The sequence below is a fragment of the Gymnoscopelus braueri genome (assembly GCF_963280865.1).
Source record: "Gymnoscopelus braueri genome assembly, chromosome: 13".
NCBI lineage: Eukaryota > Metazoa > Chordata > Actinopteri > Myctophiformes > Myctophidae > Gymnoscopelus > Gymnoscopelus braueri.
Window position 1 is genome coordinate 23,979,271 of NC_137615.1, and position 14,641 is coordinate 23,993,911.

Here is a 14,641-nt window from a genome sequence, read left to right on the forward strand (position 1 = left end):
ATCATAATTTATATAAATGTTCTGTGGCCAGTTGGGGAGGTGGGAAAGACGTGCATTTTTTACAAAAGATGCTGTTTTCAGCGTGCCTGCGACAAGGAAAGTTACCTCACGGGTGAAAATGTTTTCCTCTGGTGATCGGCCATGGATACTGTTTGTGTCTACACACGATCCGACGATGGATCATAATGGATCTACATTTTCTTTGACCAGTTGAAAAGGTTATACAACACGAAAATCGCTGGCAGGGGGTGAGTTCATTAATGTATCTGGCAGTGAAAGATTTAATGAGAGCCAATTTCTCTCTCAAATGTATTTTCTGATTAACCCCCTTCCCCTCCCACACACACATTTACACACTTAGTGCTCCAGTGTTCTAATGCCCATATTAAACAGAGATTCTCTTCATCCAAGTCAGTAAATCGATTTTCAAATGAGAACTCTGATATCAATTTGTGATTTGGGCAATGCAAATTCGGATACGGCTTTGGTCACTGGAAGAAAAAACCTGAGTTGTATGGGCTGACACACCAAGTCTGTGGCTCTGAAAACATTTCCCCACTTAGCTATGGTAATGTGTGCAGGAGGTTTAACAAGGCACACATCCCTGAACTAAAAGCCCAAAGCAATTATTGTGGCGACAAGAAAATATAGTCCCTGTCTGACACAACAAGCTATGGGTCCATCTTTGTTTTCACTATAGCTTATCTCCATAGGTGACTAAAACCTGCCCCCTAAGCCTCAAACTAGAACTAAACAAACAACAAAGACTGCACAATTAATCATTTGGGGGGGTTTTAATTCTAAAAGTATGAGTATGCGAGAGGAAAACAGGGATGGGGAGGCAGGGAGAAAGGGGTGGGGTTGGGGGGGTTAGGAGTTGTCCTTCAAATTGACTTCGTCATGGAACATGGTTCCAGCTCAATTATCTGCATCTAGTGGATTTCAAACACATTTGGCAAGGACCAGAGAGCCTGGTAATTAGCAGGAGCCCTGGATCATAAAAGGACAGAAAACAAAGCCTCTGTCTTTAGCTCTATCTTTATCCCTTCTGCTCGTCTAATCTCCTCTGATCCCTCTCCTCTTGCAAATTGCATTGGACATCATGTATGCACTCAGTCAATATGTCAACAACAGGTTCAAACTTTAAATGAACAAAGCCAAAAGCTGAAATGAAATAATAGTTTCTACATCTGGTCCAACAGCTACATTCGAAAGGATATTTGAGCATATTTGCTACCTTTTCTTGTAAAACATTATATAATCAATTGTTTTGTATTTAAAGACTGAGGAATAAACACCTGGGAGTATGTCTATCTAGTCTACATGTGCTTTGTGGATCTGAAGAAGGCTTATGACTGGGTTCCGCAGGCGATATTATGGGAGGTGCCGCAAGTGGTGAGGTTCTCTACTCTCTGACGGACATCCAATCTACAGTATGTACCCCCAAAAGCAAGCTGTGTCCGGGTTCTCAGCAGTAAGTTTGGCAAGACCTTTTGAGGGGGATTAGGACTAAAATAAATAAATCAGGTTAAAAACTAAATAAACACTACTACTCTGCAGCAGTTGGAATGGGTGATGATAGCTTGTACATTTGCTCTTTTGAACGAGACACCGTCATACAACAGAGGATCTATACATCCATGCGCAACTGGTTAATGCATGAATGGTTAATGGGATGGTGAAGATGGCTGGTCATAACGATGTGTTCGCTCCCCTCCCTGGCTAGAACTTCAATGCTTTGTTTTGGGGTAGCCAAAAAACTCAAAAATGGCCACTTTCAGCTGCTTATTTGGGGGGTAAAGAGGTGGGGCGATTCATTTGCCTCTGCCATTTTATCACGCCAATAATAACTTATGAAGATAATTATTATGAAATATTGGCATGGTTGGCTGGCTATGAGTAGTAGAATACAAAAACAGCGCAAAGACAACTAAATGTAATAACTATGAAACGACCGGATGTTTGGAGACCCTGCATGCCGTCCAACACCGTCAAGACCATGCAGATCTCAATATACTGTACATGAATCGGTTTAAGTCTGGTTACACCATCATGAGGGGGTGTGACAGACTGATAGAAGGAAGAGAGAAACCAGCCTCTTCAAGATGTGCTGCTGTAAACCATTAATGGTGACAAATATGTAATTAGAGGAACACAAAGTTACTACTTTCTGATTTAAGACATATCTGAGAACAATACTAGGGCCGGGACTTTATCGTGTTAATTTCGATCAATTAATTACAGAAATAATATCGCGTTAAAAGAATTTACGCATTTTAATCACACCTATTTTTGCACCACGGAACGTTTCTCACTGGACGAGTTTCAGACGGACCGATTATACCAGCGCACCAACCAGTGTGGTTTTCAGACAACAACAAATTGCAGCCAGCACGGTGGATGAAAACATGAATGAAGACGCGCCCGCGCATAGCCTGCTTGATAATGTTGGCTGGGCTGGGGGGGGGGGTGCACGATGCGGTGCGGGTCACATGCGCACGATTTTCATTGTTAATTCATTAAACTACTATAAAACAACAGTAACAACTTACAAGTTAACACACTCTACCAGCCTCCAGTGGTGGAAAATAGCAGATCTACAAGCTCACAATGTGTTGCGCTTGTAGATCTGCTATTTTCAAATGGCCCTAAGTGGTTACTGTATGTTTTGTAATAATAATCGAAATCTACAAAGTAACTAAAGTTTTCAAATAATTGTAGTGGAGTAAAAGTACAATATTTGCCTCTGAGATATAGTGGAGTAGAAGTTAAAGTATTAGAAATTGGAAATACTCGAGTCAAGTGCAAATACCTCAAAATTGTACTTAAAGGGATACTTCACTCTCGGGCCGGGGACACATTTAAAAAAAATATTAAAAATAAATGAAAAAAGTTATGGAAAATTCATGGCCCCCTCACGCATTAGAGTGTCCTACTAATGCGTGAGGGGGCCATGAATTTTCCATAACTTTTTTCATTTATTTTTAATATTTTTTTTAAATGTGTCCCCGGCCCGAGAGTGAAGTATCCCTTTAAGTACAGTTCTTGAGTACATGTACTTAAAGACGTATGCCAAAATCCATTTGAAAAAATTGCTTTTCACTGTTCTCAGGTCAAATATTGATATGCGATTAAATGCGATTAATTAATTACAAAGCCTTTAATTTGATTAATTTTTTTAATCGAGTCCCAGCTCTAAACAATACATAAAGATGATGCCAATCTGATCTAATCTGACTGGTTCTTCTCTGGATTAATGAACCTTGTGTGTTTTGCACAGATAACCACACTGAGTCATGCCTATAGTTAACAACATCATGCAAAACATTTGTCTTACATGATAATCATGATAGTTTTAGGATTCATAACGAGGGGGAGAAGGAAAAAAAACATCTGATTACATAATTACATTGTTTTCCATTTTAATGTGGTTTTCCTTTGGCACACAAATTTAGCCTTAGGGCACGGTCCCACCGCACTTTTATTTTACCTCTGGAGCGGAATCTGCCAATGCTTTGACAATGCAAATGCATGGATTCTTGGAAAAAATGTGCAAGACCATGAATCCACGCATTTGCATTGACAAAGCATTGGCAGATTCCGCCCCAGAGGTAAAATAAAAGTGCGGTGGGACCGCGCCCTTAAGTAGATCTGCCTGGTGCATTTCCCTGGATTCCCTTAGCGGCTTATTTCAATGAGGGATGATTTCACCAATCCTTCATCCCTCCTTCTAAATTATGACCGTTCCCCATCCTCTGCAGCACTCTACTGCACCCACTCTCTCTACTTTGTATTTTTTCCCCTCACTTCCTTTCACCTTTTTTTTCTTTTCTTTCTGACATTCCAGCCCCTCTCCCAGCAATTATAATAATGAACTGTGCCAGCAGCAATACAAGTCACTGAATTTGTGAGATGCCATCTCAAAACGATAAGCAGGAGAGAAAGGGGGAGGGGGGAGGAGGGGAAGAAGGTAGGACATGTCTGTGTGAAATTACTCCACTCAAGTCCACTGCTGCTTGAGAAAGAACATCAAAAATAAATGTACAAAAAGCATCACCCAGTGGGGGAAGAAAACATTGTCGACAGCTAGGGTCAAATAAATAGAAAGACCAGACTGGCCATTCCCTAGTGGTCTCTCTGTCCCTCACACACATACATCTCTCACAAGAGAGCCGGGTCGGATGACCCCGTCCCATGCATCACTAATACACACTCTCACTTCCACCATAAAGTCGCTCTGCACACACACTAGAGAGGAGCCAATTAAGATCAACTGTTCACTTAACTTGTCATACTGTCATAGCAGCACGCTGAGATATCGGGATCGAGGGCAATCGGCTGCCAGAGCGAGGATGATGGGGGCACCATTGGTCTTTTTCTGCCCATCACCCCATCTTTACCTCCCATCAACAGCCTCCCTCTGCCTATAACCACGGAAGACATACAGCTCTGCTCTCCCAAGAAGCGCTTGACAGCTGAGAACACACAGGTCCATTCACCACCATCGCCCACACACAGTGTCACTGAAACATGGAGCCTCTGCACAGGACATCAACATAAAACGTAGTGCCCGGGTCATCCCTCCCTGTGTGGGAGTAAAGCATTATAGCATCATATCAACATAGCTGTTGTGTCCATTTTGAGTCAAAAACTCAGGACTGGGTACCCAAACAGGAGGTAGGCCTAGAAGCAGGCAGTGAGGATGGAGACACAACGAGCTAATCTCATGAACCAGTGAGGAGATTGGATGGGGGGGGGGACTGGGAGATGGGACCAAACTGTGCTCCCTTGTCTTATTGCTCTTTTCAGTGAAGGCAAGAGAGGAAAGGTAGCAGCACTAATAAGTTCAGCTCTATCCGTCTGCTGCACCCAGCACGACAGAGGCTACTCCTCAGTGTGCCCCAACGTCACTCCACCTCCCAATTACCACATTTGCACACACACACACACACACACACACACACACACACACACACACACACATATACACACACACACACGCACACAAATATTCAGGCAGAATCATTTTAAATACTCGCCATTAAAAACCATAAAAGACGGATCACATTTTAAAAAGTGAGTGTGCTCTTCTCACCTTTTTACACATTGTTACTTGTACATTAAAGAGCAGGTGCATTATACAGCGAGGGCTGAAAATGAGTCGGTCGAGGAGGTGTCAAACCAGCACCTTGATAATAAGGAAAATGCCAGCACGTGTATAGGCAGCGGCATCGAGAATGGTGGATGCAAAAAAATAAAGACTCACTTTCAGATAAAAGCAGACACAAGCATTATGTATATTATTTATTATTATAATTATCATCATTATGTTTTCTATTTTGAAAAGCACAGAAAACTAAATTGTTACAGTACCCATGTAAATAACAAATTGAACCAAAAAAATGTGTCTCTTCTCAACTGCCCTCACACCTTATTAACTCTTTCACTGCCAAGGACTACTTTTACGACTCGTTTTCCAAAAGGTCCAGACTGCCAAACACGACTTTGACGACTTTTTCGTTTTCAGTGGTTTTCCAACAGATGGCACTGTTCTCTAACACAGGACTGACCATTTTCATCCTCGAGTCACAAAGATTGTCGTCTACCAGCAAATTCTGTATGAAAGCCGCTCATACTGCACCATACTGCGCATACTATTATTGACATCACCACAAGCCAGTTCTCAAATGAAGACCTTAAATTGGACTTCCATTGTCTTAAGACGATTCTACATCCTGAAACCAAGGCTAAGTGACACCACTGTCACTGATGCCTATTGAATTGTACATTCTATTTCCTACTGTAGGTAGAATGCAAAACAAACGTTATTGACATCAAAAGAAGCTACGCTAGACTTCCATTGTCTTAAGACGATTCTACATCCTGAAACCAAGGCTAAGTGGCACCACTGTCACTGATGCCTATTGAATTGTACATTCAATTTCCTACTGTAGGTAGAATGCAAAACAGACGTTATTGACATCAAAAGGAAGCTACGCTAGACTTCCATTGTCTTAAGACGATTCTACATCCTGAAACCAAGGCTAAAGTGACACCATTGTCAACACAAGCCAGTTCTCAAATGAAGAAGCTAAATGGACTTCCATTATTCTAAATCCTTACACCAAGGTTAGGTGACACCATTGTCACTGACGCCTATTGAATTGTACATATCCTACTGTGGGTAGAATGCAAAACAAACATAGCGCTGACCTTTATAATAGTGACAACTAAGCCTGATCTTTATTCAATTACTTTTGTGGAAAAATAATGTAGGCCTATGGTTTTATATGAAAAATATTCATTATCTTAAACTTCATACGTTTACAATAGCCTTAGATTTGGACCGATTGCCACCATACTGGTGATTGCAGCTTCCTGTTGTTTGGTTTGACTGTATGAGACAAATTGAGTCACCTGAGACAGTTTACCAGCTGTGGTCCAATGGAGCAGAACATAGAATTTGTAATTTATACAACAAGGGACAGGAAGTCAAGCCATGGCAATATTCTACTACAAGGTGATGAACTAACAGATTCTAACGACTTGGGCTTAATTCAGCAATCCTATACATCTTATATGTCTGGGATGAATCAGCTATTTTACAAAACCCTGATTGAAGAACATTCTATATATTTCATTCTTAAATGTGCTTATCAAAGTAAATGTATGTCATTTTCATACATGTTGGAATTGGAAATGTACTTTTCCCCTGAAATATTCAATATTGGCCTTTACTTGGCCCTCAAATTTGAGAAGCTACCAAGCACTGAATAGTAAATACAGGCATCAGTTTCGCCACCTAAATGCCAATCTCTACTCTGACTGTCAGGAAGTGTAAACAACAGCAGCTTACTGCAATAGGCTGAATACAGACAACTCCAAATGTCTCTAGCTGGTAATTATCCAGAGGCCTGATCTGGGATCAGTTCATTATCTGGGTACAGAGCTCTACAGAAAGCCAACCTTATAGGGTGTTAAATCCATGAGGCCACAACACTATTAAGATAAGGCCCTCAGAATAAAGCTGCTGCCAGCGTTAGTATAGGGGTGGCACTGTTCCCATCTGAGCCTTTCTAACTCACGTTACAGCGACATGTACTGTTGGTTGTACTGAGCCTTTTTAAGGGTCATCAGATGGTGTCTGGTACTGTGGCCTGTACTGAAACCAGGAAATGCCAGACAGATAAAAGTTGCTGGACTGCAACAAGCAGACCCCCCCCCCCCCCCCCCAACACACACACATTCTGTACAGTGTGGTGACATTTTATAGGTCCACATCTTTGAATCTGGGAGCACAACCAATGGTTAGTCTGTTGCCAATTTTCAACCATGCCCCTTTAAACTGTAAATATAAAACTTTCACCCCTAACCTAATCGTCTTTGCCCGTCTTGCGGCAGAAAAATAGTCAAGTTAACTTTTCCCCCCACACACGTTCTCCTTTTCTAAATGGCTTTGACAAATCAATCACATCGCCCTGCGTTTGGGAGAGACCCATGAGAATAACACTCTCTAATGGAGTCATTAGAATCAGGCACATTCCAATCTCTGCCCAGCCAATCAAAAGCACCAGAGAGACTGCTTCTGTTTCAGTAGATGCCAAGAAGATGGTGACAACAGCCAATGATGGAGGGAGAGAGACAGGCACACATAAACAGAGACAGAGAGAAAGTGAAAGTGGATGAAGAAGAGGAGATGAAAGAGATGATGGGACATAGATTCCCCTTGCATCAATGTATTCACATTCAGAAAAAATGTGAAGGATGAAGGGTAAGAAGGAAGGCAGCTAAAGAAAGAAAGAAAGAAAGAAAGAAAGAAAGAAAGAAAGAAAGAAAGAAAGAAAGAGAAAGCAAGTTAGAGTTAATCAACAGTGAAACCATCAAAAGTAAAACTCTACCAGAGAGATATACTGTAAACTAGAAAAAGTGCTCCTCGGAGCACAGGTCTCCGCCAGGTTAGGTAGGTTATTGTGGCCTCCTGGTGGCGCTATAATAGGCCAATGTGAAAAGGGTGCCATTTATTCTTAGGCCTTTCACGGCAATCGGACCTTGCATTCATGATTTGAGGCATTTTGTTCCAAAAATTTGTTTTGCTAAATTAGACCTGCTGGTGGCGCAATAACAGGCCAATGTGAAAAGGCTGGCATTTCTTCCTCGGCCTAATGGGAATTTGCGTGTGAAATGGCACGGAAAGCGCAAGCTGCGTTCATGATTTGAGGCATTTTGTTCAAAACGGACCAATCCTGCACATTTTGGAAGCCAACCTTAGCCAATGAGGATGGAATATGGACAATCGGACAGATCCGTGTTGATCACATGACTATAGAGATACTGTGTACCGATTTGCATGACGTTTGGATAAAATCTGTAGGAGTAAAAGGGTTTTGCACAAATCGGCCTCCTGGTGGCGCTATAACAGGCCCATGTGAAGAATTTGGGGCAGAGGTTCTGAATTGGCATCCAGGGAGTGTGCGTGCACAGTTTCACAGCGACCGGGCCAACGGTGCCTGAGATTAGCTGTTCACAGACAGATGGACGGACGGACACACAGACACACGGACACACGGACACACAAACAGGGGGTAAAACATCATCTCTCGCCATGCCTTTCGGCCTGGCGGAGACAATAAAACACCATCATTAACCAACTCAGCCGCACATAACAAGCAGTTGAGATAGAGAGACAGAGGGTGAGCCACCGATAGGGGAGAGCTGCAGGGTTGCCGCGGCAACCAGAATTAGAACCCGGGATAACGAGGGAGATGAGATTTTGTGAGAGCAGCAACATGGAAGGAGAAAGCACCTTTTCAGTTCCGAGGTTGCTGGGAGACAAACAATACCAATTGGACGCTTGCGGTTGATCAGGTTTGGACGTGAGGGTCTAAAATGTCAATAGTGGTCCCAAGGGCAAGAATAATTAAGGCATAAAGATCTTAAAGTCCTATCACATATGGTTGGCCAGCTGTCACATCTGTCTGCATATCCATGCCGACAGCAGCAACGCCTGCACCGAGGCAGCGACAGAGGGTGTAATGACTGAGCATTAAGTGACAGCTGAGTGAGCCGCAACTAAAGGCTTGCCCGATAAAGTACACTGAAGGAGATAAGCCGTGTGTTTAAGACAATACACAAGCTCGAGTTCTCACTTGAGATGTTCACTCCTGAGTGGGTTGACTTAAAGACATTTCCTATTCCCCACAGATCTACTTCACATACTCTGTATTCAGTGTCATCATTACCAGTAGCCTGGAACCAACAGACCTCCGCCATGAAACACAGTGGTGTGCTGAGCGATAAGCCAAGATTTGAGGGGAGGCTCAAGTTTCTGGATAATAAAAAAAAAACAAGGTGTCTAATTAACACCCATCGAAGGCAGCTAATGTTTTGCACTGGAGGATAAATTTAGCAAGCCTACAAGCCACAGTGGCATGTTGCTTTAAAGAATGTTCCATAACTGAAATACCTGTACTACCGTACAGTATTACTGTAGGGTAATGTCAGCAATGTTCTACTGAACAGATATAACACATTCTGTCTAAGAAAGAGGTCAAAACATCTACAACATCATCATTCTTCCAACATGGTGGTATGTCCCTTATAATAACCATTAGGAAGCACTCTCCAAACATTCCACAACTAAGCCTTTAGCAGCCTACAGTAGAACCACGTTTTCAAAACCAAGTAAGTTTCTGGAGTTATTCTCAATTGGTTGAGATCTATCACTGCCCTCCACATTCATATAAATTAAACAAACTCCAGGACTCTCTGAAACTGGATCAATTGGTCTCTATAGCGACATTTAGGGTACTACTTGAGGATGGATTAAATAAGGACTGCACCTGCTTACGTGTCTGCATTATGATGTTGTTCATTATATTGCACTTTATTTAAAATTGTATTGTTTTTTTGAATACCGTATGTTGTGATCATGTTGTACTCAGGGCGTCCTTGAAAAAGAAAGCTTGCTCTCAATGGTCTTCCCTGAATAAATAAAAGGTCAATACTGGGGATGGACTGGGGTTCTCTCTTGGGTTGCCTGTACGACCTGAAACGTACTGCAAGCGGGTGGCGGGATCTGGTGATATCTGGCAGGGTGGGGGAATGACAGATTAGGTGAGTGGCACCCGGTCTACTGCCTGATCTGAAGTGGCGTCAATTACCTGGAGCAGCAGAGCATGAGGGACTGACGGGACAGGATGGAGACAGGCCCACTGACAAGTATGAAGAAGGAGATGGGGTCATGATGAGTGGAACCCTACGACAGGTCCTCACCGACATCAACCCCCAGCTAATTACTGTTGTCTTCGCATGGAGACACTTGTCACTGTGATAACAGTAAATTGGCCTTAACTGCAGGGTCAGCAGTGACTGTTTCTCACTCAAGCATGCACACTGATACAGTGGGTTACATGCATTTAGTCGCAAATAAGGAAACAAACGTACACAAACACACACACATACAAACACAAATCGCATACACACACACACACACACGCGAGTTGGCTGTCACCTTTTCAATATTTTAAATTATTTTGAGCATCCTGACAGCACAGAGCGAGGTTGTTTATGGGGCATCAGATTCAATACCGTCACAGATATTGACTTAACCGCTGGTTAGCTGGAAAGCTAGATCCTTAATGTGATTCTGCAAGATGATCCATCTGCATGATAATGTAGAAAGAAGATAAAAACAGCCTGGCATTTCTCAACACAAGCTGCATTTTTATTTAAATCCCCAAACATGTATCCAACACTAGTGCACTTTTTTGGACGTACCTTTTAGACAAAGTGTTTTGATTGTACTGTTTTCTACATTTCTGCCCAATAAAAATATTCAATCAATAATCCACGTAAGGTAAACTGACACTGGTATAATCCGCAGGTAGGTCCATGGTTTAATTCTTCTTCCTTTTTTTTTGTTTGTTTGTTTGTTTGTTTGGGGGTGGGGTAATACAACAATAAACCCTATGTTACTCTAAGTGCATGCATAATTGCATATACAGTAGCACTAGCAACACAATTTCTCAGACTTTACAGTTTTGTCCCTCCTCAGCAAGCTCAGTGCCCCACATATTCCAGCAACCCAACACCACAGCCTTCTTTCACACTGTTAAGTATTTTATTAGAGTCTGGTGTTATTTCTCTTTTGTAAATGACGACTCCACCTTCCTTGCATCCTCTTGGTTGTTATTTTCATCCCCTGCTTCTCCTGCTACTTGGTATTCTTCAAGGAGTACTTTACTTCTTCTGTCATCAATGCTGTTTTGGAATGGCTGTGTTTCCAATTCGAAACACATACTGTAACTGCTGCTCATTCTGTACCATCAGTATCCGACTTATCCACTATGGGGTTCAACTGACTACTAAAGACTAGCGCACACAGCACAGCACAGCACAGCACAGCACAGCACAGCAACAACCGTTTCTTAATAAAAAAACAATATTTTTTTTTTGGTTGAGCACCACGGTGGATTCGAACCCACAACCTCCGCTTTGACATTTTCAAACTTAACCCTAAAGCCTGAGTTATACTTAGTTGCACATCAGTGTTCTGCACCAGAAATTTCAGATCTACAAACTCACGTGTCACACTGCAACACATTGTCAGCTTGTAGATATACTATGTTCGGTGCACGATATAGCAGGCTTAACGTTAACCCTAACTCATAAATCGAACCTCTAAATGCCTAATCCTACCTCTAACCTTAATCTAAACCTAACTCTAAAAATCTTTTTAATGATAGAACCATTTATTTTTCGAGTACCATCTATTTCTCGAATTCTACTGCACTTGTGGGGACATTTAGCCCTCACAAAAATATAGTAATACATGCACGCACACGCACTCTCGCCCCACACACACACACACACACACACACACACACACACACACACACACACACACACACACACACACACACACACACACACACACACACACACACACACACACACACACACACACACACACACACACACACACACACACACACACACACACACAATCTTTCCCAACATTGGTACAGACCAACCTCCCCTCCAGACCTCACCCCTATTTGGTACTCACCTAGATCAAAGTCCCTCAGACATCTGTGCTGCTGCCTGCTGCCATGGCCAGCCAGCTGGACCATGTCCGTCAGGGCTGTAAGCGCTGCTCTCTGTCTGTAGGTCGGACCGTCTTGTCAGTTTGTCCGCTCACTGTGTCTGGACTTCCTAGTGGGCTGCAAAACAAAGAAAGCAGACAGAGGATGCATTTTGTGCAGAGAGGAAGTGTGAATGTGATGAACTGAACTTTATCATATTCTTACAACAGGATGACTCCGAGTCGAGTTGAATGTTCAAGTTGAATGAACAGAACATTTTACACCATGTGCCTGACTTGAATGCACAGTGCAACAACTGCTACTAGTATAAAATATTCTTAGTGGGAATGTGTGTGTTTGTGTGTTAGTGAGCCTTTGTGCATTGTGCCTGTGTCTGTGAGAGTGTATGCATGTTTTAGTAAAACTGCTGTGGGGTTTACACGGTGAGACTGAACAAAGTGAAACAGAGGCCCTACTTATTCAATTCCAACCAGCATTAAAATACTATTCCAAACACGAACTATGCCTGGCTCCCCTCCAAATGGGCCACAAAGCCACAAATGTAAACAAAGCCTTGAGGGACTACAATTTAATTTAACCAAATCACAAATGGACGCGCTTCGGGCAATTAGATTCAAAGCAGACATGACGTGTCTCAAAAATGCCTCGTTGTCTATTCACCTTTGCCTGTAAATGTGAATAAGATGGGTGTAGATGCAGACCAGATGTGCAAGTTCTATGCTAGTGTGATGAATAAATGGATCATATAAGACTCCAACAACAGTACAGCCATCTGGTTAGGAGAGACCCATGATGGCACTCTGTGGTCCAACCCACTCTTCCCTTTGACGAAGTTGTGAAAACCTAGAGTACTTCAGGAGAACTATCCAAGGCACAACCCGTTCCTTTGGAAAAAATAAAAAGCCTCTATTGACGCATGGCTTAGCAAATTTAAAAAAACGCTTGCTGACAAATATGTTTCAGCTCAAACAAGCCTTCATCAGGGTACGTAGGTGTATGCTTGTTTGCCAAGCCAGGCTTCAATAAAGGCTTATTTGCCAAGTCAGGCTTCAATAAAGGCTCTTTCCAATGGAACAGTGGGCCTTGGATATTTCTCCTCCTGAAGTACTCTAAATCTACTGTTCATCTACAAAGGAAAGGAACTTAAAACACACTTTATTGCTTTTGATCCAACTCTTCCCAAAGAGCATCTGATTCTTGTTCTGCATGATTGCAGACTCACGCAGTCCAGTGGTTTCTAAAGTCCAGTTGTGCCATGGGATTTTGTGACAACCACACATAATTATTTCCAATTTGCAATAAATACAAGTTAAGTGTTATTATTTTTTTGGGCGGTGAAACCGCCCCTATAAGTGAGGTTTGGAAATTTGTACAATTATCTTGGGCAGTGAAACCGCCCCTATAAGTGAGGTTTGGAAATTTGTACAATTATCCTGCGCTGTGATTGGCCAATCACAATCTATTCAGGACTGTGATTGGCCAGTGTCACATGACACATGTGCATAGCCCTATATAAGAAACCATAACTTTAAAAAAAACATAAATTGGTTTTTTTAAAGTTATGGTTTCGTCCATCATAAAGAGTGTTTCAATAAATGTATTTATCTTTTGTACATGATTGGTTGACTCCATTCAGTATTGTGATTAGCTAGCAAGACACCGCCCACTTCACACAGGGTGTGATTTTTTGGGCGGTGAAACCGCCCCTATAAGTGAGATTTGGAAAAATGTACATTTTCCTGCGCTGAGATCTGGGCCCAGGAAATTTGTAGAATTATCCTGCGCTGTGATTGGCCAATCACAGTCTATTCAGGACTGTGATTGGCCAGTGTCACATGACACATGTGCATAGCCCTATATAAGCAACCATAACTCGAAAAAAACCAAATCTTGGTTTTTTTCGAGTTATGGTTTCGTCCATCATAAAGAGTGTTTCAATAAATGTATTTATCTTTTGTACATGATTGGTTGACTCCATTCAGTATTGTGATTAGCTAGGAATACACCGCCCACTTCACACAGGGTGTGATTTTTTTATTTACTATCAAAACTTTGTGCCAACTCATTTCCCAATACAGAGGTAAATACTATACCCTAAACAAATATGTATTAACCACTTTCAGCCTAGCGTCACTATTTTGCTAATTTTATTACGAATTTTCTTTTTCTATAAACTCACATAGTGTTGCATTGCAGCGCATTGTGAGCTTGTGCATCTGCTATTTTCGCTATCAATACAGGAGGTGTACCTTAGGGCTGTCAGTTTTCCTCTATAATCCCATTCAAATTTCAATGCTTTATTATTTTTAATATTAGAATATATTCAAACATTTTATATAATATATAATTATATAAAATAATGTATAGTTGTGCAATAATAAACACCCACGTGCACACATACAAATTATATAACAACAGGCTAAACAAAATAGTGAAACCAACTATATTAGTTAAGGGTTATGGCTTTAATTTAGGTTCATTTCCATGTTTTCCAGAGGAGAGTAACATTAGGCTACAACTTCTTACTGCGTGTCCGA

At 41.8% G+C, this 14,641-nt stretch overlaps 1 protein-coding gene across 1 annotated transcript in view; it reads right to left on the minus strand.

Annotated features, from left to right (window-relative positions):
* The window catches only part of spop (speckle type BTB/POZ protein), a 100,760-nt gene that overhangs the window by 55,721 nt on the left and 30,398 nt on the right, over positions 1-14,641 (minus strand). Inside the window, exon 2 of the mRNA XM_080446241.1 lies at positions 12,068-12,221. The gene's annotated coding sequence lies outside the window, so the exon portion shown is untranslated. The remainder of the gene's footprint in view (positions 1-12,067; positions 12,222-14,641) is intronic.